This window comes from Mustela nigripes, chromosome 6, assembly GCF_022355385.1.
Source record: "Mustela nigripes isolate SB6536 chromosome 6, MUSNIG.SB6536, whole genome shotgun sequence".
NCBI classification, from domain to species: Eukaryota; Metazoa; Chordata; class Mammalia; order Carnivora; family Mustelidae; genus Mustela; species Mustela nigripes.
In genome coordinates, this window is record NC_081562.1 from 27,054,249 (window position 1) to 27,079,165 (window position 24,917).

Sequence of the window (24,917 nt, forward strand, 5' to 3'; positions counted from 1 at the left end):
TGGAAAGGATGAAAGCAGTGGTGTAATTTCCATCCAAGTTAGTATATGTGCCTTTCAAAGGGATTTTTAGGCTTGGCATGTCAACCTTAAGGGGAAACTATGATTTGGTCAAATTTTGGACTAAATAAAGAAAGGCTGATGGTTTTTAGACAGATGGGAGCTTTTGGGGACAGAGCTGGACAAAAAGAATATGAAAAGAATGCAGAGTTCAATCACGCAGTAAAGAGATTAGTTGAATGCAGCCTAGGCAAGGGGGTTGCTGAATTCCATCTACCCAAATTAAGCTTCTCTAAAAAAAAGGACCAGTATGTTGGCTATTTCAAGAGAATGTAGCAAATTCTGACCCTAAAATAATGCCTTTGTGATTTCAATATAAAATGAGTAACATTGTGATCTTGAGATTTTAAGGTGAAAGGTATACAAGATGTTGATTAAATTTATAAACAACTGGAATGCTTAAGAGGACTCTAGAATTTTTTTTTTTTTTACATTTATTTGATTACGGTTGCAATAAGAGAGTTTAAATGCTAGGGATTTTTTTTCTTTATTTTTAATTTTTTAATTTGAGTATAGTTTCAAATGTAACATTAGTTTCAGAGGTAAAATGTAGTGAGTCAAAATCTCTATACATTATATTGGACTCATCACAGTGTAGCTAGGGAAGTTTTTGTTTGTTATGGTTGTCACTTGGTCCTGTAAGACATTGGAAGCACGTGAAAATAAATTTGACTATATTACTTTTATAAATGCAGTTTAAAATTAAGACTATTTTATTAAATGTGTAAATGAAACTGATTATTTGAGCCATTTCATCTGTCAACTGGCGCTTCTGGAAACTTAGAAAAACGCTTGAAAGTGATTTTCTTATTTTACTAGTTTTATAAATAGAGTCGTAGTTTGTTTGAACTGAGAACAACAAAACCCCGCTTTTTAAGTTTGTAACTTGGGTAACTTGAATATTAATTGAGGAGTCAAGTAACTGAAAATCCTTCCTGTGGAAAAGGTCCCCATTAGAAATAGCAGAAGCCAAGACAGGAGGATGAGGTTGCTCACAGTGTATGGGCAAGGGGGGCTGCCTGAGGCTGAAGGGAGGTGGCTCTCCCAGGGCAGTGATGGCAAAGATACTGGAGGATACTGGAGAGCACGGAGTGTGCTCAATGTCCTGAGGATTGTGTCCTACAATATTTTCTCTTACATTTTTATAATGTGGATGCTTTTAGGAACACTCAGGTTTCTTCCTTTATCTTTGCATGTCCTTATTTATAAGGAACAAATCAGGATTAAACCAGAACAAGGTAACAACCCCCCGAGAACTGGATGACACATTAACACAGTGGGAAGTATTGATTGTTTTTTTCAGAAGCTGAAATGCAATATTACATCACTGTCAGGTGATTTTATTATTTTGACTCTTACAGAAACTGGGGACCAAACATAGGTAAAGAAGAAATGAGTAAAAGCTCTTAAACAACCATCAGATAAAGTCAAATCCATATTTATTTCTGACTTTCTCAGTTGACTTGGACCAAATAATGAAGTAGCAGTAGGAATTATCGTTGAGATGCTCAAATTTTCCATTCTCCTTCTCCACTAAACTGTATGCCTTTGTCTTCTCCATTCATCAGTTTCCACTCTCAGAGAGAATCTGCTGTTGGTCAACATTGTAATGTGAATTTAAGTTCAAAAAGTGTTTTTTTTTTTTCTTTAAGTCTTACTTTCTTGTGTGCTTCCAGTGTTTTACAGATCAAGGCCATCACCACAGGAGTGAATCTGCCTTCACCAATAGTGCCTTCAAGAGGCCAAGGTCCAGGTAGGAGAGCACATAATGTTCACTCTTGAGAGATTTTTGTACCAAGAGGGGGCTCTTTTGTAATATTTGCTTTGGGACTGTCCTGGTAGATGGAATGGATGGTTTCCCATGTTTATACACCAGTGACTCCTAAAACCAGCTAATAATCATCATAATCACTTGATGAGATGTTTTAAAAAAACTTTTAGGCCTTGTATGTCATGTTCAGATTTTAATTCAGTTGCTCTGGGGTGCTGTTCTTGGTCAGCTCCACAGAGGGAAGTTGTTGGAAGACCTGTGATGAGTTCACTATCCTGTAATGATTACCTAAAGCAGGTGTACCCTCCTTTTACTACTTTCATTATAACAATACAGTTATGATTTAGGGACACAGGTTTCCTCCACTCTGACTTAGAAGCCCTGACTACTGCAATTTCTAATGATTTCTAAATAGTTTCTGTCTTGCTTTTTGCTTTATGAATGCTTCCTGATTTTTCTGTAACACTCTTATTGCTGCTTTGGGCTTTTTTTTTTTTTTTTTAATACTGGCTATCTGTCCATTTTGTTGTGCTATTATTCAGAGTAAGTAAATCTGAATACATCCCCATTAGGTACTGAGAACAAGGCGCTAATAATCTATATTTCCCTCCTAGATGAAGTGATAGGAGAACAGTGTGCCAGATACCAGACTGAGAGTGTTCACATTTTTCCTACTTCTTTTCATCCTCTCCTCAATCCTGGGAGGCAGGGGCTTGCCTCTGACACATGAACACTAGTGCCCAAAATGGCTCTGCTCAGTACTGACTGATTTGAGTTTTCTTAATCACCAGCATTCATTGATTGAGCACCTAGCACAGGCAGAGCACCGAGACCCGTCTAGACTGTCCTGAGCTTGTTAATTAGCTCATGCTGCTCTTTCTTTGGTACACCGTGTCTTGTGGTATTGATTAAAACCAACACATTAAAAATAAACCTTGGAAATCTCAGAACTTTGCCTTGCTTTTAGAAAAAAATGCTGTATTCTTTCCAATCCCGTAAGTGGTACAATTGGAATTTTTTTTTTTTTAAAAAGCACAGAGAAGAATCTAAAAATCATCATTAATTCTATCAATCAGAGAAAAATCCCTGCTAATTTTTAAATGTATCTTTGACCTGCTTTGTGCTGAGCATACATACACACATTTGCAGCACCCTTGTACTTTAAAAACAGATTTGGCTGTTCCAGGTTTACATATCATTTCCTACTTTACCCCAGCAGTTGTAGCATGTATGAGACTGTCTGTTACTTAACTGAGCATAATTTATTTATTTAATCTACCTTTGGTTGCTGATTACTTGAAATGTTTCCATTCCCACTTTTAAAAACAAGGCTGTGTTATCTAGCCCCACTGTCCATTAAATATCCAGATTCTAGGCAAATTGTTTTAAACAAGTAAGAAATCAGAGTATATGTAATCATAATCTCATCCTGGGTAGTCTGCTAGATGATGAACTGTATCCCGCTAGGAGATGATTGAGGAAATAGCAACAGAAGTGCTGCTGATGAGCATTAACTATTTAACTTGAGGTCTAAGACTGGAACGAAGTTAGGGACAAACTTGGAAGAATAGCCTATAAATATTATACATTGTCTAAATTAGAAAAAGCACAACTGAAAATATTGGAGAGGAGAAGGGAAGAAGAGGAAGTAGCATAAAACTATAGATTGTCATGTAGGCAATAAGTGGGAGTCAAAAGATATTACTTAAAGATCTAAACCAATTTTAGAAGCCCATGTAAGGAAAAGGGGAAGTTATGAGCTTCAAAAAATACAAAATTGTACTATAAAGGTAACTACTACAGTAAAAATAGAAACCTTCTTAAATATAAAAATAAAAAGTAATAATAAAAAAGAGAGATTTGCAAAAAGAAAAATATTAAGGTAATCTATAAATTCATATAAAATATAAAAATATATTCATATAAAAATATTAAGGTAATCTATAAATTCATAAAAATAGCCACCTAAGAGGGTTGGAGGCAATTGGGGTAGAAAGGATAGGAGTGGGAATAAGATTTCCCTGAGTTTATCTTTTTATACAGTTTTGACTTTTGAACCATGTAAAAACTATACATATTTTAAAAAATAAAATCCAAAGAATAAAAAGGGAAAGCATTGAAACTGAATATAAACAGAAACAAATGAACTCAGCTTCATAATCAAATGGTATCTCCAGTTTAACTACAGAAAAAAAAATGGAGTTAATTCAGGTACATTGTTAATATGCTTTTGTGGAATATATTCTTTGAACAGGAAGAACTTCTAAAAATATTTCATTTTACTTAGATTTGTTTGTGGTGGAATTGGTAATACTAAAATTATTTTGAGTGTATTGAAGCATGATAGCAAGTGAGAAAATATCTTAAACTCTTTGCAAACTAAGGTTCTCAATGCAGGAGAAGATGAAAATATAGGAGAAAAAGAGGGAGATTTGCATGGTGTTGGATTTGAATTGAAGATATCGGTAAGAACTCATGATTTCCTGAACAAATATATTCCTTAGTTCTGTGTACTGAAAGGTCTATATACAGTTATATCCCACTAGCAATGAGCACACCTAGAAGCTAGATCTTGGTTTCTAAATACCATTCTTTATTGACAAGAACAGTGCTCCTTGGAGAGATAACTGATTCTAGGGTCTGAGATAGAAGAAAGTACAAAGTGAGCCTAGATTAACTTGTGCTAGAAAGTAAATGTTCAAAGACCAATAGGACAATATTAAATGATATGGAAACCAGATTATACTGGCTCTCTTTGGACAAAGTTGGGTCAGTTGGAGCATCTGAAAGAATAATGATGGTATGGGGGGAAAGAAAACAAAATGCCAGGTGATAACTGTAGAAAGAATAATAGAAATAGAAAATTTTCAAACATGATATCACTGTGATGCATCTACCTTAACAGGATTCTAGGGTTTAAAAAATATTTTATTGGAGCATCTGGGTGGCTCAGTGGGTTAAGCCTCTGCCTCAGGTCAGGTTATGATATCTGGGTCCTGGGATTGAGTCCCGCATCAGGCTCTCTGCTCAGTGGGGAGCCTGCTTCCTCCTCTCTCTCTGCCTGCCTCTCTGCCTACTTGTGATCTCTGTCTATCAAGTAAATAAATAAAATCCTTAAAAAATATATTTTATTAAGACCAGGTCAGTGATAAAACCTGAATTCTCTTAACTAAAAATGTAGATCAGGGGAAGCCAACTCAACTTCTTAGGTCACATCTGATGAGAAGTGTTGCATGGTAAAACCACCTACTCACACTTGCAACCTGTTCAGCATCCACAAGGCAGTAGGAATCAGTTCCTAGGAACAGGGACAATCATTGTAAGACATGCTGAAAATTTTGTTACTTAGGACATAGGCAACAGGGAGATTTCAGTCTACAATGTGAAAATCATTGAGCTGTGATTCCTTTCCTAAGAGAACCTGAGAAGACTCAACACAGGTGGGAGTACACCTGTGGGGGAAAAATCAATAAGCAGTAGGATGAGAAGGATCCATGGGGGATCCAAGTGTCTTGGGCTTTAACAAGGCCAAGGAATAGGAGAGCTAGAAAGCAGCAGGTCTTCCTTAGTGCCTATGTGTTCATGACTGGCTAACTTTGGCCAACAAAAGAGAGATCTTCATTGAAGGATAGAAAAACAAAATTCTCAATGATCTCCCTGCCTACTCTGCCCCTGCCCATCTCACACTGCCCTCAGTCCCGCTTTTCCATTTACCCTGAAACTGGGGGTTCTGGAAGAGTGTCATCTGGATTCATTCAGGCACTGTTTTTTAGTGAGTATGTCAACATGACATCAACATATTCTGCCTGATTGCCATGGGGTACAGAGTGAGGAAAACACATGCATACTGGGAAACAATTTTGCCACAAAACTAAAGTATGAAGTTCATGTGAGTCCTCACTGATAAAGGTGATTTTTAAAAGCTGTTTGTGCCTTATGGATGCATTGCTTAGGAAGACCTGAAATGTTGCATGGAGAAACTCTTTGTGGCACAAGGGGGTTATTGAGACCCCCCCAAATAGTCCCATCTCTCATTTGAGTGGTCTTGCCTCATTGTACTAGAGGTTGTTTCCTATCTCATCATTCCTGTTTGGGGTAGGGGGGTGGAATTTTTACTCTAAGGATGCTTGTGGTCTGGCAGTGAGGTCTTTATAGGAGCTTTGGTGTCCCCACAGATTCAAGGCCGGAGTGGTAAGGAAATGCCTGAGGTAGTTCTGATCTCAAACTCTGCAAACTGTTTGGCTGTGTGCAGCTGCTCTCTCTTTGTCGGAGCTCTCTAAATTCTCAGCTTTCCTGGAGTTGTCAGGCCATAGAATTCAAAAGAAAAAAGGAGGGAAAAGAGAAAGGGAGGGGAGGAAAAAAGGAAAAGGAGGAAGGAAAGTTATAAGGACACAGAAGTTAATCACAGAGACAAGGGCACATGGACACTTGACCCTCAAGAAGAACTTAAAGCCTCTGCCTTCGGCTCAGGTCATGGTCCCAGAGTCCTGGGATCAAGCCCCGCATCGGGCTCTCTGCTCAGCGGGGAGCCTGCTTCCTCCTCTCTCTCTGCCTGCCTCTCTGCCTACTTGTAATCTCTGCCTGTCAAATAAATAAATAAAATCTTTAAAAAAAAAAAAAAAAGAACTTGGGATCTAAGAATTGGGAAGCCAAGGAGCTCGCTCTTTGTCTCTCACTGGCTTCATTCTTTTTCAGTAGAACATGCTTCTGAGTCTGCATTTTATAAGTATAACCACCTTTTAAGAAATTATCAGCATGTATTAACTTCTGGCCCAGTCAATGAGGGTTAGAAAGAGGACACAGGTTGCAACTATAACCTCAATGCTCAGTGCCCAAAGAGGGAAGAATGGTAGTAAGAAGGGCAGAAATATTAAAAGTTACTCACTACTCATCTTGTGCAGTGTTATATCTGGATGTTCTCACCTGCCATTCTAGACAATCCTTTTTTATTTGCCAACTCTGTGTTAAGTATGTATGATAAGCCTGGTTATGAGTTAGATGCCACAAAGACACAAGGAAGGGCCAAAAATGTTCCATCAACTCAGGAAAACAGGACATGTATAAATTTAAAATTTTTAAATCTTAAACAATTAAATTTTTAAATGAATTACACATTTAGAAATTAAAACAGAAATTTAATTTGAAATAGAAATTATATTAATATATATGAATTAATATACTACTATTAATATGTTGTGTTAATAAAATAATTTTGTTAATAATATTCATAAAACTAATATTAACAAAAGTAAAATAGAGGTTAAATTGCACTCCAAAGTGTTCAGTGGAAATGACCATAGTGGACACCTGGGTGGCTCAGTTGGCTAAGGGTCTGTCTTTGGCTTAGATCATGATCTTGGAGTCCCAGGATCAAGCCCCACATAGGAATTCCTGCTCAGTGGGGAGTCTACTTCTCCCTCGGACCCTCCCCCCTCTCCTGCTTTCTCTCTCTCTCAAATAAATAAAATTTAAAAAGAAAACAAAATGAACCAAAATGACCATAGTAAAAATCAAACCAAGTCAGTTAGTAGAGAATGAGATTGAAAGAAAAGTCTATCTTAAACATCATCTGCTTAGCCTTCCTTTCAGTTGGGAACTCTCTTCTACAGTATCCGTGTCAGACACGGATCAGCCAACCTCTGCTTCAATGAGGCAAAGTCCTTTGCATTGTTGTACAATGTTATTAGGACTGTTCTTTCTTAGAGAACTATCATATGATCTCCCTGATATGAGGAAGTGGAAATGCAATGTGAGGGGGTTGGGCGGTAGGAAAAGAAAAAAAATGAAAGAAGGTGGGATTGGGAGGGAGACAAACCATGAAAGACTCAATCTCAAAAAACAGACTGAGGGTTGCTGCAGGGAGGGGGGACGGGAGAGGTGGGTGGGGATATGGACATTGGGGAGCGTATGTGCTATGATGAGTGCTGTGAAATGTGTAAACCTGGTGATTCACAGACCTGTACCCCTGGGGATAAAAATGCATGACATGTTTATTTAAAAAAATAAATTAATTTTTTTAAAAAAGACTGTTCTTTCTTGTAATAAAATAAAATAAGCCTCTTTCATGATTTCTGATCATTGATTCTACCTCTGAGCATTCTTTACATGTGACAGCCTAGCTGGTACTTGGAGGTTTATGATGGTCCCCTCTTTCCTCTAAGCCAAAGTGTCAACTATTCTCCACTCTAACCCTTCCCAGATTCTTCAATGGCTACTTAGAATACCTAATTTTAGAGGTTCCTCTTGAACCTTGTTCCTCTCATGTTTTATCTATATCCTTTTTAAATTAGTGAGTCAGACATAGGCATTATATAGAGCCTGATCTGTGAAGACAATAGCTTTTGTTTGATGGTGGGCCTGGGGCTTCCAGAAAATTAGGGCCTTTTTAAAAAATTAGATTTCTGCCTAACTAATAGCTAATCGCATTCTCTCTCTCTCTCTTTCTCAAAATGTGACTCGTAGATCCTCTGCATCAAATTAACTGAGATTATTCAAAATGAAGAATGAAGGCTCCTACAAGATTCTGACTATTGGATCAGAATCTTTGGGTGTGGAGTCCAGAAATCTTCATTTTCACTAACTCTCTTGATGTTTCCCATACATTGAAATTTCAGAACCATCAGTATGGTGATTTAAAACACAGGATTTCCCAATTTCTAGCTATGTGACTACGGGAACTTTACTTGAATTCTCTGTCTCAGTCTATAAAATACTCATCTATAAAATAAGCATAATAACTCAGTAGAAGGTGAGTTTACTTGAATTCTCTGAGTCTCAGTCTATAAAATACTCATCTATAAAATAAGCATAATAACTCAGTAGAAGGTGATTTATTAAAATGATAATGCATGCATAGCAAACTCAGTTGATTATCTACACAAGCGCCATTTCCCAGCCCATCCTTCTCTTCTCTGCTTGTGGAAATGTTTGTTTGGGAAGGTGGTCACTATTCCATGGGTTCAAAGATGGTGAGCCAGGGGTTAATCATGATTGGTCTAACATGGTATTGGCAGTCTCATTCCCCTTGCCTTTGATTCGGGTATGGGTAAGTGATTTCATGCTAGACAATAAGATGTGAGGGAAATTGTACGGACCTTCTGGGTAGGTTTTCCTAAATAATAGAAAGATGTAGGAGGTACACTTTTCTATATGTTGAGATATCTGTGGGGCCCCTGGAATCATTGCAGCCATTGTGCAACCACAAGAAGAGATGTTGCCCACTCTTCCAAGAATGGTAGAGTTGGAGGCTGGATCTTCCATGACATTGTGCTATTTAGTCAACTAACCCTGGAACCAGCCACTTCACTAACAATGACTATAAGACAGAAACTCCTACTGCTTAAGGTATTTCAGTTGGGTACTCTAACTTATGGCTAAAAACATTCTCATGGACCTGCTGTGTAATGACTTGGCATAACCCCTAAAACAGTATTTGCACAATAAATGGCTATCATTATTTTATTATTATTTAAACATATAAACTTTTTGTCCATTACATTTAGGGCAGGGGTTATAGCACCAATCCTATTATAAGACACATCTGCTCAAAAATGTTTGCTGAAAGTTGGCATTAAATCTCCTTGCTTTCCTCTATTTCTGCCTATTGAAATCATGGTGGTTATTTTGTACAATGTATATTAGCTCTCCTTCCTAGCCTTGAGTTTGTCACAAATTGACCAATTTTTCAGTCTTTTAAGCTTTTATCTAAATTTAGCCTTCTTTGAAAGATAGTTATGGTTTGAATAGGGAGAAATAGGCTCCTGTGTTGGAAGTGGGGATATACCACGATTGAAAATTATTCAGGGAAACAGCCTAATTTCATGATTTGTCATGGGTAGTCCCAAGGTAAGTATTGTAAAGGCATTTGGAAGGCAGCTTGTGGAGTGCAAGGAAATTTATCCTGTATATGCCTGGAGGTTTTTGTCTGGTGAGGCATCTGAGGCAGTTAGTTGAAGTTATGTGCCCTGCCCAAGGTCATTCAATGATGGTGTAACCCAAGAGGGATTAGAATTCACAGTCACAGTGCCTGGAATTCCTGTGCGTGACTGGACTTTGCTACGTGATGTTATTTGGGAGCAACAGCAATTATTATGGTAACAGTATCTCCAGAGAACAAGGGGAGGGACAATGGTAGAGTCAGATTCATCACCTCATAGAATGGTACAACTGTAAGAAATCTCCAGGACCATCTGATCCAACACTCTCATTTTACGGAGAAGGAAATTGACATCCATAGAGATCAAGTGATACATCCAAGATTACATGGCCAACAAGTGGTAGAGCAGAGATGAAGCCTCTGTCTTATGATGCTTGCTTTCCTGCTTTTCCCCTGTATCTGTTCTGCTGACTGTATTTAAAAACATTCTTTCTAGAATTTTATAACATTAGAGCTGTGGATGTTTGGCAAAATTATAAAATAGACTTCATTCTCTTCTTAGATCCACTGCTTAATTTTCATTTATTCTACTGTCTGCTTTCATCAGAACTTACTGTATTTCTTTTGAATTCAAACAGATATGCTAATTCAGTGCTTACTTTCATGGCTGGCTTATTAAGCCATCTTTGTGAAATTTGTCTACCCTATAAAGAGGCTGAGCTTTTATGGCTGTAGAAACCAAAGTTATGGGATGCCTGAGTGGCTCAGTCGGTCAAGTGTCTGCCTTTGCCTTGGGTCATGATCCCAGGGTCCTGGGATCAAGTCCCACGTTGGACTCCTTGCTCAGTGGGAGCCTGCTTCTCCCTCTGCCTGCCACTCTCCCTGCTTGTGCTTTCTCCCATTCTCTCTCTGACAAATAAACAAGTAAAATCCTTAAAAAAAAAAAAAAAAAAAGAAAGAAAGAAAGAAAGAAACCAATGTTATTACTTTATCTTGAAATAATACAATGAAAATTGGGGAACTATTCCTCATGACTGAACTACCACTATCAAGCATCAATGATATGATAATAATTGATCTTGGCACAGCACACATGATGTAACATTTTTACCCTTATAAAAAAAGCTGCATGCTGCCATCGCAGGTTTATAGATGAGGAAAGTGGAGATGAGGTCACACAGCTAAAAGCTGTACAGCTAGAATTAGAATCCATTTGAACCTTGAGCCCTTGATGGATTTCAAAAAAAAGAGGGAATGGGAGTTCTGATGGGTTTAGAGATACAAGGAAATAATTTGGAGCCCAAGGCACAGACCACGGAAAACAATGTTGGGAGTGGAGTCATCTGGTTTATCTGCAATGACAGTGAGAACACTGAATTCTAGGAAAAGCAATCACCACAAATCAAGAGGGTTGCCTATTTCACAATGTTGCTGGAGCTTGCCCTGCTTGTGAATATCTATCAAAAGTATGTTTTGTTTGGAAGGCAATATGGCACCATCCACCAGTCAACCAGGGGTTGAGGCTTTCAGACTGAGGTTTCATTCACAAAAATAATTGTGCTCTTAAATTCGGTGTCATGGGGGAGATGGAACCTCATTCAGTCTTGACAGATGTAGTATAGAGTAAGGGTTTAGAGCCTGGGCTATGGCTTAGAGTTGGTTTGTCTGGTCCCAGGTCACCAGTTACCAGATACGTGCCCTTGGACCAGTGATCTTCATCCCTATATTCTCATCTCTAAAATGGGATAATGATAGCACTCACCTTCATACCCTTGTTGTGAGGGTTCAGTAAAATGGTTCATGAAAAACACTGGTCACAGAGCCAGGTACTCAGAGAATAAATGTTCACAGCTATCATTGCCATTGGTGATGTTATTCTGGTGGTTTCATATGAAGAATCAGGAGAGCAGGGCTCTACTTTTTCCCTTCCTCTACAGACCTGCATTCCTACTTTTTCCAGTAAGTCACACAAACTTTCTGGACTTGGGTGCCATGATAGAAAGTCAATAAGAGTGTGCTTCCTCATGCAGAGATGAGAGTGCCTGGCTCCCCTCCTGGGCTCTGTGTTATAGTCCCTTGTGATGTCTTGATGAAAGTAGATTATTTCTAAGCCAGATTTGAGAACAAGCAAGCATGTCCTTAAAAATGACTACAAAAGGCCATGGTCTCATTTGTACCCATGGGATTCCAATTTGTGGAGGTGACTGAGGGACAACATGGAGAAGCCATTACCATTGAAAGAGGAATTTAATCCTCACATTTCCTAAGAGGGGACATGCCATATCACATGGGGCCACAAGAGGACCACCAGGTTTGTTCAGGAGGCAGAAAGGAGCAAGAGGAAAGCCAAGGCCAATGACTTTGTTGGAGTTTCTGAAGAAAAGGTAAGCTAAGGGAGAGTCAACAGCTAAGATTGACTAGCTTGAATGATTCCCGTGGCATTTGGATTATAAGGGAAGTCTCTGGTTTCCTGGTACCGGGCCATGAGATGATTTAGGGAAGAGGAATATTGGCTTGGAGTATAAGAGTTAGACGAAGGAGATGCTTAGGGGATATGGATTCAGGATTGACCGGTTTGTACAGGAAAGTTGTGATCAGAAGTCTGATATTATCTTTAGGAATTAGCTAGCCCTGACAGGGGCACTCTCCCCAGGTCCTTAAGGTCCCCCCAAATGTCAAAACATCACAAGGTACAGAAAGTCTAAAAACGTGATTAAGACACCCATTCATTGGCTCCTACTCTCATTTTGCGGTCCTCTGACCTTCAGGTTCCCTGAGGTGGGGGGGGGGGAGATAGATGAGGTCATAGGCATCAAGGTCAAGGATACAAGTTGAGCAGTTTTGGGTAAAAAAGCAAAGTTTGCATGCTCTGATAGGTTATGCTAAAAGTAGCCTTGCATTATTTCTTGGGCTCCATGTTGTCACATGATTTGCCATCTGTTTACAGCCTGCAAGGAGAAAAGAAAAAGAAAGGTGATGACAAAGAAAAGAGTTTCCTACAGCCCACTGTACATTTCGGTAGTACTGCAGGCAACCGGCCAATTTACATCAGCTATGCAGCGGCCTGTGGCTAGCTTAGAATCTTTAGTTTGCCATTTTGGAAAGGAGTCTGTGTTACAGCTGATTACCTCCCACCCACTCAAAAGAATTCATGTTGTGAATTATTCCCTGGATTTGATTTTCTTGTACTGCAGGTATTTTCAGAGCAGGTGTACAAGATGTGAAGGGCTGGATCAAGCCTCAGTGTTTTACAGCTACTTCCACATATTAACTGATGCATATATTCCTGAGCCTTGAGCATATTCTAGAATTATGGTTCATGCTTATCCACATGTGTTGCTGAATTAACTAGAAACCCAGACTTCGGGTCTGTTTTATCACTGCAGACTCACACCTGGTCTCCAAGATGCTATTCCCATTGCCATTTGTCTTGCACGTGTTAATGGATGACTTCCTGATATAGGTCACTGGGTTTTAGATACAGTAAAATAAATCTTGAGACCAGAGTGTTGAAAAGATTGCATTTATTCTCAGTATTGCACATGAAATACTGCACATAACAGAAACATTTTCATTCTTTCGAACAATAATAGTCATTTACCTTCCTTTGATCTCTAATACATGATTTCTCTAAATATTTATTGAGCGCCTACTAGCTTATAAGCTCCCTGGGGCCTGTTCATATTTTTTATCCTTCTCACAAGCAGTTAACTATATTGGAAGCTAAAATTTATAATTGATTGGGTAATTGTCCTATTGCAATGTTTCTCAAGGCACACCCCATGGTCCACATAAGGTCTGAAAGGATCCATCTGTTGGGCATTGAATGGAAGACAATAGAAGACCTTCCTATTCTAGAGTCCATGGGTGTTCACTATTATATACTACAGCTCACTTACTAGTGAATAAATGAGTTTATTAAAGGTTTCTAAAATTAGGTATTCAGATTTTTTGTTGAGTTTGTGGACTATTCCACTAAGATAGCTCGCTCATATGCAATGCTTGTCAACGTTGGAAACTCTCCCTGCGGGTGCATACACACAGGCAGATGGTTGGACTACCCATTGTATTCATGAAGGGTCTTTGTCATTAGTGCACCACACATTCTGCCTTGAGTCACTAGGGCTTTTCAAGTGCTGTTATCCTTGATTTAACTAAATTTTTTTTTTTGAATTTTTGCTTTTTTAGTCTTTGTCATTACGGAGTATTTTTTGTTTTTGTTTTTCTTATTAGAAAGTGGAATTGAGTGAAAGATATGGGCCCCAGAAACTTGCTCTGCCTAAACCGTCCCCAGTCAAGATATTGGGGGAGCTACGGCTCTAGACCCGACTTTCTCTTGCCATGATTGACGTAATAGACTGGGAGGTACCAAGGACACAAATGATTTGTTTCTGTATAAGTTGATGAGGACTCAGGTTACTCCTGTAATAATGCTCCTCTTGCTTGCTTGCCATCTTCCTCTTGCTGCCTTTGATGGGGAGAGAATTACACAGCTAGAAATAGTATCCAACCTGAAACCCCCTCATCAGAGCTTCTAACTTCAGCGAGGGATAGCCTATGCTCCGAGCAATGGCCATTCCCAAGGACTGCAGAGCCTAGGCGCTGAGACTTCATGGCTTCTTCCATTGTTGAAAACATTCTTCCTCCCTGAGTATGAACTGTGAGCTATTGAGGGCTTCCAGAATGTTCTCTTCTTCCTTATCAACACTATAAATTTTGTTGTGGCATGTGTGCTCACTGATATAGCACCCCCTTTTCTAATTTTATCTGTGGGCCAATGTGTAATACAGAGGAAGGCAAGGAAATGATGCTGATCTCCTAGACTTGGTCACTCATTACTTCTACTTCCAAACCACAGGCACCCAGAATAAAGTTGTGCCTGAAAAATCACACCACCACTTTTATTATTTATCAAGGTTTGTATATTGTGCTTATCTCTCCTAAAGCTTGTGACCTAGGGGTGGGAGGTGAAGATGCAATAATGGTGGGAGCAGTAAGGGATGGGATGAGGGATATAAAGGTTAAACAGGCAATGACAATACTTGGTGTTAAGAGCCTTGCTAGGGTAAGCTTGAGGTTCCATGGGAACATATTTGGGGCACATAAGCACAATCTGAGGCAGTCATGGAGAAGTTTTTTTTTTTTTTAATTTTTAATTTAAAAAATTTTTTTAAAAGATTTTCATTTATTTACCTGACAGATCACAAGTAGGCAGAGAGAGAGAGAGAGAAGCAGGCTCCCTGCCAAGCAGAGAGCCAGATGCGGGGTGCAATCCCAGAACCCTGAGATCATGACCTGAGCCGAAGGCAGAGGCCCAACCCTCTGAGCCACCCAGGTGCCCCATGGAGAAGTTTTTGTTTGTTTGTTTGTTTGTTTGTTTTAAAGATTTTATTTATTTATTTGACAGAGAGAGAGATCACAAGTAGGCAGAGAGGCAGGCAGAGAGAGAGAGAGAGGCAGGCTCCCCGCCGAGCAAAGAGCCCAATGTGGGGCTCGATCCCAGGACACTGAGATCATGACCTGAGCTGAAGGCAGCAGCTTAATCCACTGAGCCACCCAGGTGCCCCCATGGAGAAGTTTTAAAGAGGGAAGTTTTATCTAAGTTGAGATGCAAAGAATGAAAGGCATGATATTACCTACAAGAGTAGAAGTCTAGGAAAAAATCAAGGTTCTTTGTACAAAATAAAATTTTAAAATTTAAAATTTGATTTGCTCTGTGTTCTTGTAAGATCCAGATATGTTTTCTCTTAGAAGAGCATTGGGATCTTTAAGTGGTGGATTTCCTCACTCACCCCTTTGTCAAATGCTTCTGAATTCCATGCCCCCATTCCCATCTAAAGCAAAATGGCACCATTTATTTTACTTGTCAGAAAATTAATTTTAAGATTTGCCATGATCTGTATACCCCCAACGGGAGTGTGCCCTGCCAGAGAACAACACTGTCAAGTATCTCGCCGTGAGAAAGGAAGAGTGAGATTTGTTTATTCTATACTGACCTTCATTGAGCACTTACTTTGTACCAGACAGTGCTCTACATGCTGGAGATAGAGCAGTAACCAAAGCAGTACCTCTGCCCTCAGAGTGTTTACATTCTAGTAGGGGACATAGATGCCAGGTAGGGATGAGTATTTTGGAAAAAGGTGGACAGAGTGATGGGATGGAGAGAGGCTATTTTAGCTAGGGTACTTGGAGAAGCTCCTATGAGGAGGTAATAACTTAGGAGGGCTGGATGAAGTAGAGGAGTGAGCCGTACAGCTCTCTGGAGAAAGAGGGTTCTAGGTGGAGGGAACAAAAGTGCAAAGACCCTGAGGTAGGAACATGCTACCAAGCTGACTGCCTGGAGGACAAATGTTAAGTGATGTGGAGGTATGAGGAATAATATTTGATCTTGGCATTTCCCTTTCTTCATTTCTTTTCTTTTCTTTTCCTTCCTTCCTTCATTTCTTCCTTCCTTCCTTCCTTCCTTCCTCTCTTTCTTTCACTCTTTCCTCCTCCCCTCCCTCTCTTTCTTTCTTTCTTTCTTTCTCCTTTTTTTCATATTTCATTTATTGACAGAAAGAGAGAGAGAAAGAGCCCAAGCAGGGGGACCAGCAGGCAGAGGGAGAGGGAGAAGCAGACTCCCCTCTGAGCAGGGAGCCCGAAGTGGGTCTTGATCCCAGGACCCTAGGATCATGACCTGAGCCAAAGACAGACATTTAACAGACTGAACCAAGCCATACACCTCTGAATCTGGTGTTTCTCAAGAGGAAAAAGAAAGATTTGAGTTGCCTCTCAACTTTCAAATTTCTATTAAGAATCTTCATGGGGTGCCTGGGTGGCTCAGTGGGTTAAGCCAGTGCCTTCGGTTCAGGTCATGGTCTCAAAGTCCTGGGATTGAGCCCCATGCTGGGCTCTCTGCTGAGCAAAGAGCCTGCTTCCCCCTCTATCTCAGCCTGCCTCTCTGCCTACTTGTGATCTCTCTGTCAAATAAAAAAAAAAATAAATAAATAATCTTAAAAAGAAAAAAAAAGAATCTTCAAAATTATGCTCCAAAGAAAGTAATAGTTCTGTCTAGAATCTAGATCACCACTCATATGCCTTTTATATCTAGTTCTGATATTTTATAGACCTAAAATATTCTTCTTCTGCCCAAAGTCACACAAAGAGTGAGTATCAGAACTGAGATTTGAACACAGGCTACTGACTTCAGAACCTTTGTTTTTACCAAGATATCCACAGCCTCCATGATAAGATATTTACAAGATATCCACAGCCTCCATGATAAGATAAATGATGGTTCTCTTCTTGGAGCTGGAGAAGAAAACAGGCATAAAACAAGTAATTACAAACATGCGTCTTCCAAGTGAGACCTGATCTCACCTGGAGAAAGTGACATTTAAGCTGAGAACTGAGGAAATGAACCAGGTGCAAGAGATGTTGGTCAGGCCTTTCACCTGCAGATCTGCCTGAGGTCAAGGCAGGGTATCTGTCCATGACTTAGCTTGGACTCCCCCGGCAGTACCTAAGTACCTAGTATCTTGCCCTGAACAAAGTCTAGACACAGATTGTTTGTGTGTGTGTGTGTTTTCTTTTTTTTGATTGGGTTGAAATAAAGACGTTTAATTTCTTCCCTATTGCTCACTGCTTCTGGTAGACGTCTTCTTTAACCGTCGTTTGTAAATCCTAGTCTTCACAGGGCCTGGTGAGGTCACAGAACCAAATTCTTTCAGTTACCTTTAAGTGACACCCACTAATTTCAGTGGAAGCCACATGTATTTACTTGAGGGGAGGATTTGGTCCATGGGATATTGCAGAGTAATTAATGACAACTCCAGCCTCTTCAAATGTACATTTAGTATCTGTAATCATTGTTTAAGAAGATTACAAGCCACATGAATTAGAGGTTGGGAAGTTGGAACTACCTCGGCATTCCAGTCGATGTCCATTCCTTATCCTGATCTCCACTCCTTTCCTTTTCAGACTAACACCATGTTGTTACTATTTTTCTTTACACCTAGTTTCCCGGGTTTAAAAACAAAAACTATAGTTTAAAGCATTTTTTTTTTTTTAATACGGAAGCCCTTTCTGAATTAAATTGGTTGATAGGGGGTGAGTTTGGAAACTGCCAAATGCTGCTCCCTTAAGATCTTTCCAAATACGACTGTTGGTCCAGGATGGTCCAGCAGGGTCTGTCTGCTGCCGACCTCAGGGATCCATTCTGGGTTTGCGTATCTGTTTTCTGCTTTCTTAGCACCATGCTCGGGAAGGAAATGTTGTGTCCTGCTTAGGCTGTGGTTTTAGATCTATGAAGCATCTGGGCATTCCTCTGCATGTTAAAAAGGGTCTCAAACAAAGAATAAATTTGTAAATGTTTCGTGGCTGGGAGCTGCAGGGTGCAGACAGAGATGGTATCAAAACAAAGGACTTTTAAAAAAATCCTTCCGATAATGCTCTTATCTACCTCCCCTCTCATTCACTTTTTTCCTTCCTTTCCCTGTCTCCCACATGCATATTGTACAATGGAAAAATATTAAATATTTTTACATATTAAATATAAAAGATGAAGTCGACAGTTTGGGAACTGAAGTTCTGCATGCAGTTCTGCTATTGTCTTTGGTACCAGAAACAAGTCACTTGACTTCTCTGGGACCCGATTCCTTTTTCTATTCAACAGATATTTGTTGGAACCTACCATGAGCACCATTTTACTGGGGATTTGGAGGTGAAGAAAACATATACAGTCCCTACTCTTTTGGAATGTGACCACAAAGAGACAGGAATCCAACCACATCATGGCAAGTCAGACAGTTCACCCACATTTTTATGTCTGTGGCTCCTTTGTCTATAAAATTGTATGGCATTATCCATGCTCTATGTCCCAGACATAATATTATTAAAAATGTAACACTACCAGGGAGGCTGGCCGGCTCTGTTGGTGGGGCATGCAACTCTTGATCTTAGCCCTGTGAGGAGTGTAGAGATTTAAAAAAAAAAAAAAAAAAAAAAAAGCAGCACTACAAAGGATGTAGAATGGCCAAATCAATTTAAAAAAAAATGAAGTTCGAGGAGTTAATTCTGTCTGGTTTGAGGACTTACTGTAAAAGCTACAATAATCACAATAGTGTAGTGGTGGTTTAAGGATAGGCATTGATTAATGTAACAGAGTTGAGAGTTCAGAAATTTAGACCCACACTTTCATGGTCAACTGAGTTTTGATAAAGTTGATAAGATAAGAAGATGGAGATGGTTTTCAATAAATTATGCTGGAATAACTGGATTTCTAGATTAAGAAAGCATATGCAGAATTTAGGTACAAACAGATTAAGGAACTAAATCTAAGAGCTAACACTGTAAACTTTCTAGAAGAAAGCATAGGAGAAAATTTTTGTGATCTTGGATTAGGTAAAATTTCTTACATGGAACACAAAGAGCTTGAACCATGAAGAAAAATTATAAATTGGACTTGAAAAAGACTAAAAACATTAGCTTGCTGAAATACATAAGGAAATGAAAAGGAAAGCCATTAATAGAAATATCTGTAAGGGATGTATTTGAAAAAGGACCTGTATCCAGATAACATAAAGTTCTCTTATAACCCAATAATAATAAAACAATCCAATGATAAAAACAGAAAAAAAATATTTGAATAGACACTGCACAAGGAAAATATACAGGTGGTAAGAAATCACACAAAGAGAGTCTCAACAGCTTTGGTGATTAGAGCAATGCAGCTTAAAATCACAATGAGAGACCACTACGCCCATGCCAGAATAGCGAAGATTAAAAAAAGTAACATTAACAAGTGTTGGTGAGGATATGGAGCAACTGGAAGTCTCATACACAGCTGGTGGGAATGTAAAAGCGGCAAAACCATTTCACAGAAGGAAGTTTCTTTAAAATGTTAAAATTCACTTATCATATGACCCCTGCCCTTCCACTCTTAGATATTTGCCTCAGAGAAATAAAAACGTATTCATGAAGGCTCATAGTATTATTACTTCATAAGAGTCCCAAACTGGAAACAATCCAAATAACCATTTAAAAAGAAAAAGAGAGAGAGAGAGAAAGAAAAAGAAAATGGTGATATGCAATGGAATAGTGACAACTGAAAGGAATCAAGAACTGATACAGTAACACAGATGAATCTCAAAAGCATTCTTCTAAGTGACAAAAGCCAAAAATAAAATAACATACACTGTTCTATATGATTCCATCCACATTAAAGTCTAGAAAAGGCAAAACTGTAGTGGCAACAAGCACACCAGTTGTCTTCTGGGGCAGAGGGTAAAGAAGGGAATTGAGTGCAAAGGGACCTGAAGAAAACTGGGGGTTATGGAAGTCTTCCAAAGTGCAATCCTTGTGGTGGTTGGATGACTGCATGTTTACTAAAATTCATTCACAGTTAAAATTGGTGAAATTTACTATACATAAATTATATTTAAATAAAGCTGGAAAAACTGTTATTTCAGAATAAATGCTTGGAGCATAGAAAAAGCAGCACATTTTAATAAGGCATATTTTGGCAGTTACAGAGGACAAGGGAGAACGTGGTAAGCAATGGGAAAATTTTTGAGGTTCATCCAGGAAAAACCTCTACTCACCATGGAACCCCAGCAATCCTAGGCAATAGAGTGCCCAGCCTGGGACACTGCAAGGAACCCAGGCCGAAATGTCAGGCACCAGAAATAGGTTTCTTATCACCTCCTCAGCAGTATCTGTCAGAGGCTACAGGCTGTGGCTTCGCTGCTTTATCTGCCTAGATAAGCCCTTGAGGGCTTCTCCTCAGCCGCTCCCTGGAGGCCTGGAGGTGAGAGGGTGGGAAGTGTGGGGCCCCTAAGCCTTCCTGGTCTGGGTTTGACTCCCTGACACAGGATGTGTCTGCTCCACTGTGGAACTTCTGTTGCTCTCTAGCCACTCCTAATGTTTCCTCTTGGAACATCCTATTTCTAGACTCCTCTGAGGGCTCCCTCACTGCACATGCTCTCCTTGGGATTTGGTGTTACCTGTGGTGCTGATTTCTTGAGGGCATCAAGTTGAGTGGGCAGTAGAGAGCTGAGGTTTTAGAATATAGTTAACCCAAGGCTTCTCTGAGAAGATCCTCTGAACTTGAGCTTTCTTCCTCCTCAATCCTTCAACCCAGTTCCGGGCTCCAGGACCTTTCTCTTCCCCTTCTGCATGTAACCAGCTGCCGTCCTCCCTCCCAGGGACAATTGGTGAGGAACGTGAACTCTCCTGAAAACTCTCTCTGTTTGAATACGCATCTTGGTAACTTGGCTGTTGCTTCCTTCCACATAAATAGATCCACAAATTTCACAAATTATTCACAAATTATTATATTCACAAATTATTATATAAAAATATTTCATAAATACATAGATCCATAATTTCACACATTGTCAGAAAGAATTACAGCAAGTCCAGAGCACTGTTTTCCAAAATGTCTTCCTCAGAACTGAGAAGTGTTAATAGGCACTCAGTGGAAAATGGATTCCATGATCAAATACATGTAGGAAATACCAATTAAATGGGTTTTTATATACCATATACTACGAGAAGTCTCAATATGGCCACTTGGATCAGGAGCCTCATGACATGGGACAGGGAGTTGCAATAAGCAGCGTTTGAGCAGAGAAACATTTGCTTCTCTCAGGTTATAAAGCAGCACTGTCAAATCAAAATAGCTCATGAGCCATATCTGTAATTATATATATAATTTTAAGTGTTCTGGTAGTGTTTTTTTTTTTAAGTAAAAAGAAATATGTAGGCCTAATTTTTGATATAAAGTTTTAATGTGTCTATTATTGTTTAGAGATGTTTCAGATTCACAGCAAAACTGAGGGCAAAGTATTGAGAATTCCCATATGCCCCTCCACCTACAACACCCACAGCCTCCCATCCTCTCCTAATTTTAGTATTTTATTTACTCCAATGTAGAAAACTATTATTATTTCAACGTTAATCAATGAAGTTGTAAAGTCCTGGAAGTTTGAGGTGACTTTCCTGAGTTACAGACCCAATTAGTGTTAAAAGTGAGACCAGCTCGTGGGTTTCCTAACCCTCAAAGGAAAATTCTTTCCACAACACCATGACTCAAAAATAAATCTTTTCCTTTTAGGAGGGAGAATTCCAAGTTCCCTGTTTTGCCCGTCAGGAGAACTCACTTCTGTTCCCTCTGAATTGAATTAGGATTGGTCTTTGTCTAGTGGCAAAGAGCGCCTGCGTTTCCATAACTATCCACCGTCTTTCATTCTACTGAGTACTTCTTGGGATCTCCATACTGTCTCTGCTTCCTAGGATTTGCACAGTGTCCCTTTTTTATTCACACCAGGGGCTCTTTCAGGCCATTGTGTGCTAGGATCTCTTACTGTAGGATTGCTGTGATGGCTCCTGGCCACTGGAATTGAGGAGGATGAAAGGAATCTTCCATTCATCGTTCAGTCAACAAATACTTACTGAACACCTACTATGTGCCAGTGCTGGGGATTCACCAAAGAACACACCATCTTCTTGGCCTCTGGAGTTCAGATTCTAGGGGCAGAAGACAGACAAAACAGATATGTAAATATATGGCATGTCAGATGGGAATAAGTGTTACTAAGAAAAGATAAAACAAATAAAGAGAAAGGGGAGTGAGGAATGGAGGTAAGTGGGAAGTGAAGGATTCTTTTATTCTCTAAGTGTGGTGCTTATTGATGGAAAGGGGAAATTGATTTAGGGAAAATAAACTTCCTAGTCTAAATTATTAATGTGTGTTTAAATGGCTTTAACACCTTTGTGAACATGGAGAGCCTCTTAAGTAAATACTGAGAAAATTTCTCTTTTTAAAAAAAAAGATTGTATTTATTTGTTAGAGAGAGAGAGACAGTCTGTGCACAAGCAGGCAGAGGAAGAAGGAGAAGCCAGGCTCCCCGCTGAGCAAGGAACACACGATGCGGGACTCGATCCCAGGACTTTGGGATGACCTGAGCCAAAGGCAGTCACTTAACCAACTGAGCCACCCAGGCGTTCCAATACTGAAGAAATTTCTTAGCAACTAAAGTACATGCTATTCACCAGGTTCATGGCGTGGGTTTAGCAATTTAATGAGAAACCAAGGGTCTCTCCTCCCTTAGCATTCACCTTCCAAATCTCTGTAGTTAAAAGATGTCAGGGGCGCCTGGTTCAGTGGGTTAAGCGACTGCCTTCCGTTCAGGTCATGATCTCAGAGTCCTGGGATCGAGTCCCACATTGGTCTCCCAGCTCCAAGGGGAGTCTGTGTCTCCCTCTGACCTTCTCCCCTCTCATGCTCGCTCTCTCTCTCAATCTGTGTCAAATAAATAAATAAAATCTTAAAAAAAAAAAAAAAGATATCAGGAAGACAGAAATGGTCATAATGAGCTGCCCTTTATTAAAATCAGTCTCCATTCAAATACCCCTTCCTGTTTGACCCTGGCATCTGTCTGGCCGTGGGTCAGTCCCCTCTGTGGCTCTTAACTTCGTGGCTTGTTAGATATTAACGGTGAAACTATAGATTGAAAGTGTAAAGCAGACGCATTGCAAAAGGCCAAAGCACAATCTGCCAAATGTTTAAGATTTCATGAAGTTGAGGAAAGTGATACAGAAGTTACTAGAATGAGTCCTGAAGTTGTGGGCAAATGCAGATTCAGATGAGGTGATCTGCTGAGGGCTGAAGAAAACAGGGACTGGAATGATAAGTGCCTCCTGGGGGAGTGGGAGAGGCCACTGCAAACCAATTCTAGTCAGAGGGGTTTTGCAAAGTGTATATCTGGATAATGTTGCTTTGGGGACAAATATGAAATGAAGGATATTGTGCTACCTACAGTTTCGTTTGAAAAATTTAGCAAAAACCTCCTAAGTGATTTATGTGCTGGGTTTTCCCCCCTGAGAATAACTGTGCAGTTAAAACTTTAAATTACATTAAATGTTAGTTTTATTTTTATAACTTTTAGCTCATTTTCCAAGATAATGCTCCCAAACACCTATTAAAAAAAAAAAAAAAAAAAAGGTTTTATTTATTTATTTCAGAGAGCGAACTTGAGAGGGGAGAGGTCAGAGGGAGAAGCAGACTTCCTGCTGAACAGGAAGCCGGATGCGGGACTGGGTCTTGGGACTCCAGGATCATGACCTGAGTTGAAGGCAGTTGCTTAACCAACTGAGTCACCCAGGCATCCTTTATTTCTAGAAAAATTCTTTTGTTTTAACACCAATTTTTCTCAATGACATTTTGGTGCATTCATTTTACTTTATTTTATTATTTAAAAAAAATTTTTTTTGGTGCATTCATTTTAAGTGAACTTTTCTGGATGCCACTTACCCTGGAATGGCAAGAAATACCCAGTAGATGCTAGTAGTGTCTATACTTTTCAGGTGAAGAAACTGAGATGTGAAGCATTTAAGGTCACAGAGCTGGTAGAGAGGCTGCTAGAAACCTAAGCAAGGGGACTCAGACCACCTCTTCACTACACAACACTGCCTCCTAGAGGGGGTCGCATGGAATCAGCTTCTTCTTGACCAAAAAACCGAAAAGTCTTGCATGAAAAGCTGTTTCGTACATGTTTCTTGTGGACCTCACAGGTGGGAATGATGCTACCTTAAATATTCTGGCTCAAGGTAGTTTCGAGCAGTAAGTGAGCACATTGTCTCTTGTCTCGCCGTCATCATTTACAGTCTAAAAGGTTTGAAGTCTGAACCGCCTAACTACCAGTTAAAGTCTATTATCTTTGTGTTCGCTTAACCTCTGCAGGACATATCAGGGAAGTTAAACATATCTGTTATAAGTGTTGGGTATCTAATTGCCTTACCTTATAGCTTAGGCAAAAGGCAGACACTAAATAAAGAAAACCTTCCGCCTCACAATAACATACTGCCTTTGTACATCTTCCAAGCAGAGGAAAGATAATGGCCATGTATGATTTTAAGCAAGACTGCTGATTTGCAGTCTCTTCAGGAAATTGTAGTGTTTCCCAGGACAATATTCCTAGTCAAAATAAATTAAACCCGAAGCCAAAGTGATGACCACAGTCAAAGTTAATGACACAGTGTGCTAGGTTGGAAACAACTGGAGGAAAAATAAGTTATCATTGCGGACCGTTCACCCTATAATCCCCTCTTTATTCTCTGATCCTTGGTCACCAGCCGGATGGGAGAAAATAAAGTTTTCTCTTTAAATGCTGTGTAGATAAGGCAGGAAAGCCCTTCACTATGATGGACGGAGCTTAGGATGCAAGGTCTGCT

The 24,917-nt window shown here is 39.6% G+C and overlaps 1 long non-coding RNA gene across 2 annotated transcripts in view; it reads left to right on the forward strand.

Annotated features, from left to right (window-relative positions):
- Positions 1-24,917, forward strand: part of LOC132020517 (uncharacterized) — an 89,892-nt gene that overhangs the window by 53,503 nt on the left and 11,472 nt on the right. For both annotated transcript variants that reach the window (XR_009405007.1, XR_009405006.1), the window contains exon 3: positions 1,734-1,810. This is a non-coding gene — a long non-coding RNA (uncharacterized LOC132020517). The remainder of the gene's footprint in view (positions 1-1,733; positions 1,811-24,917) is intronic.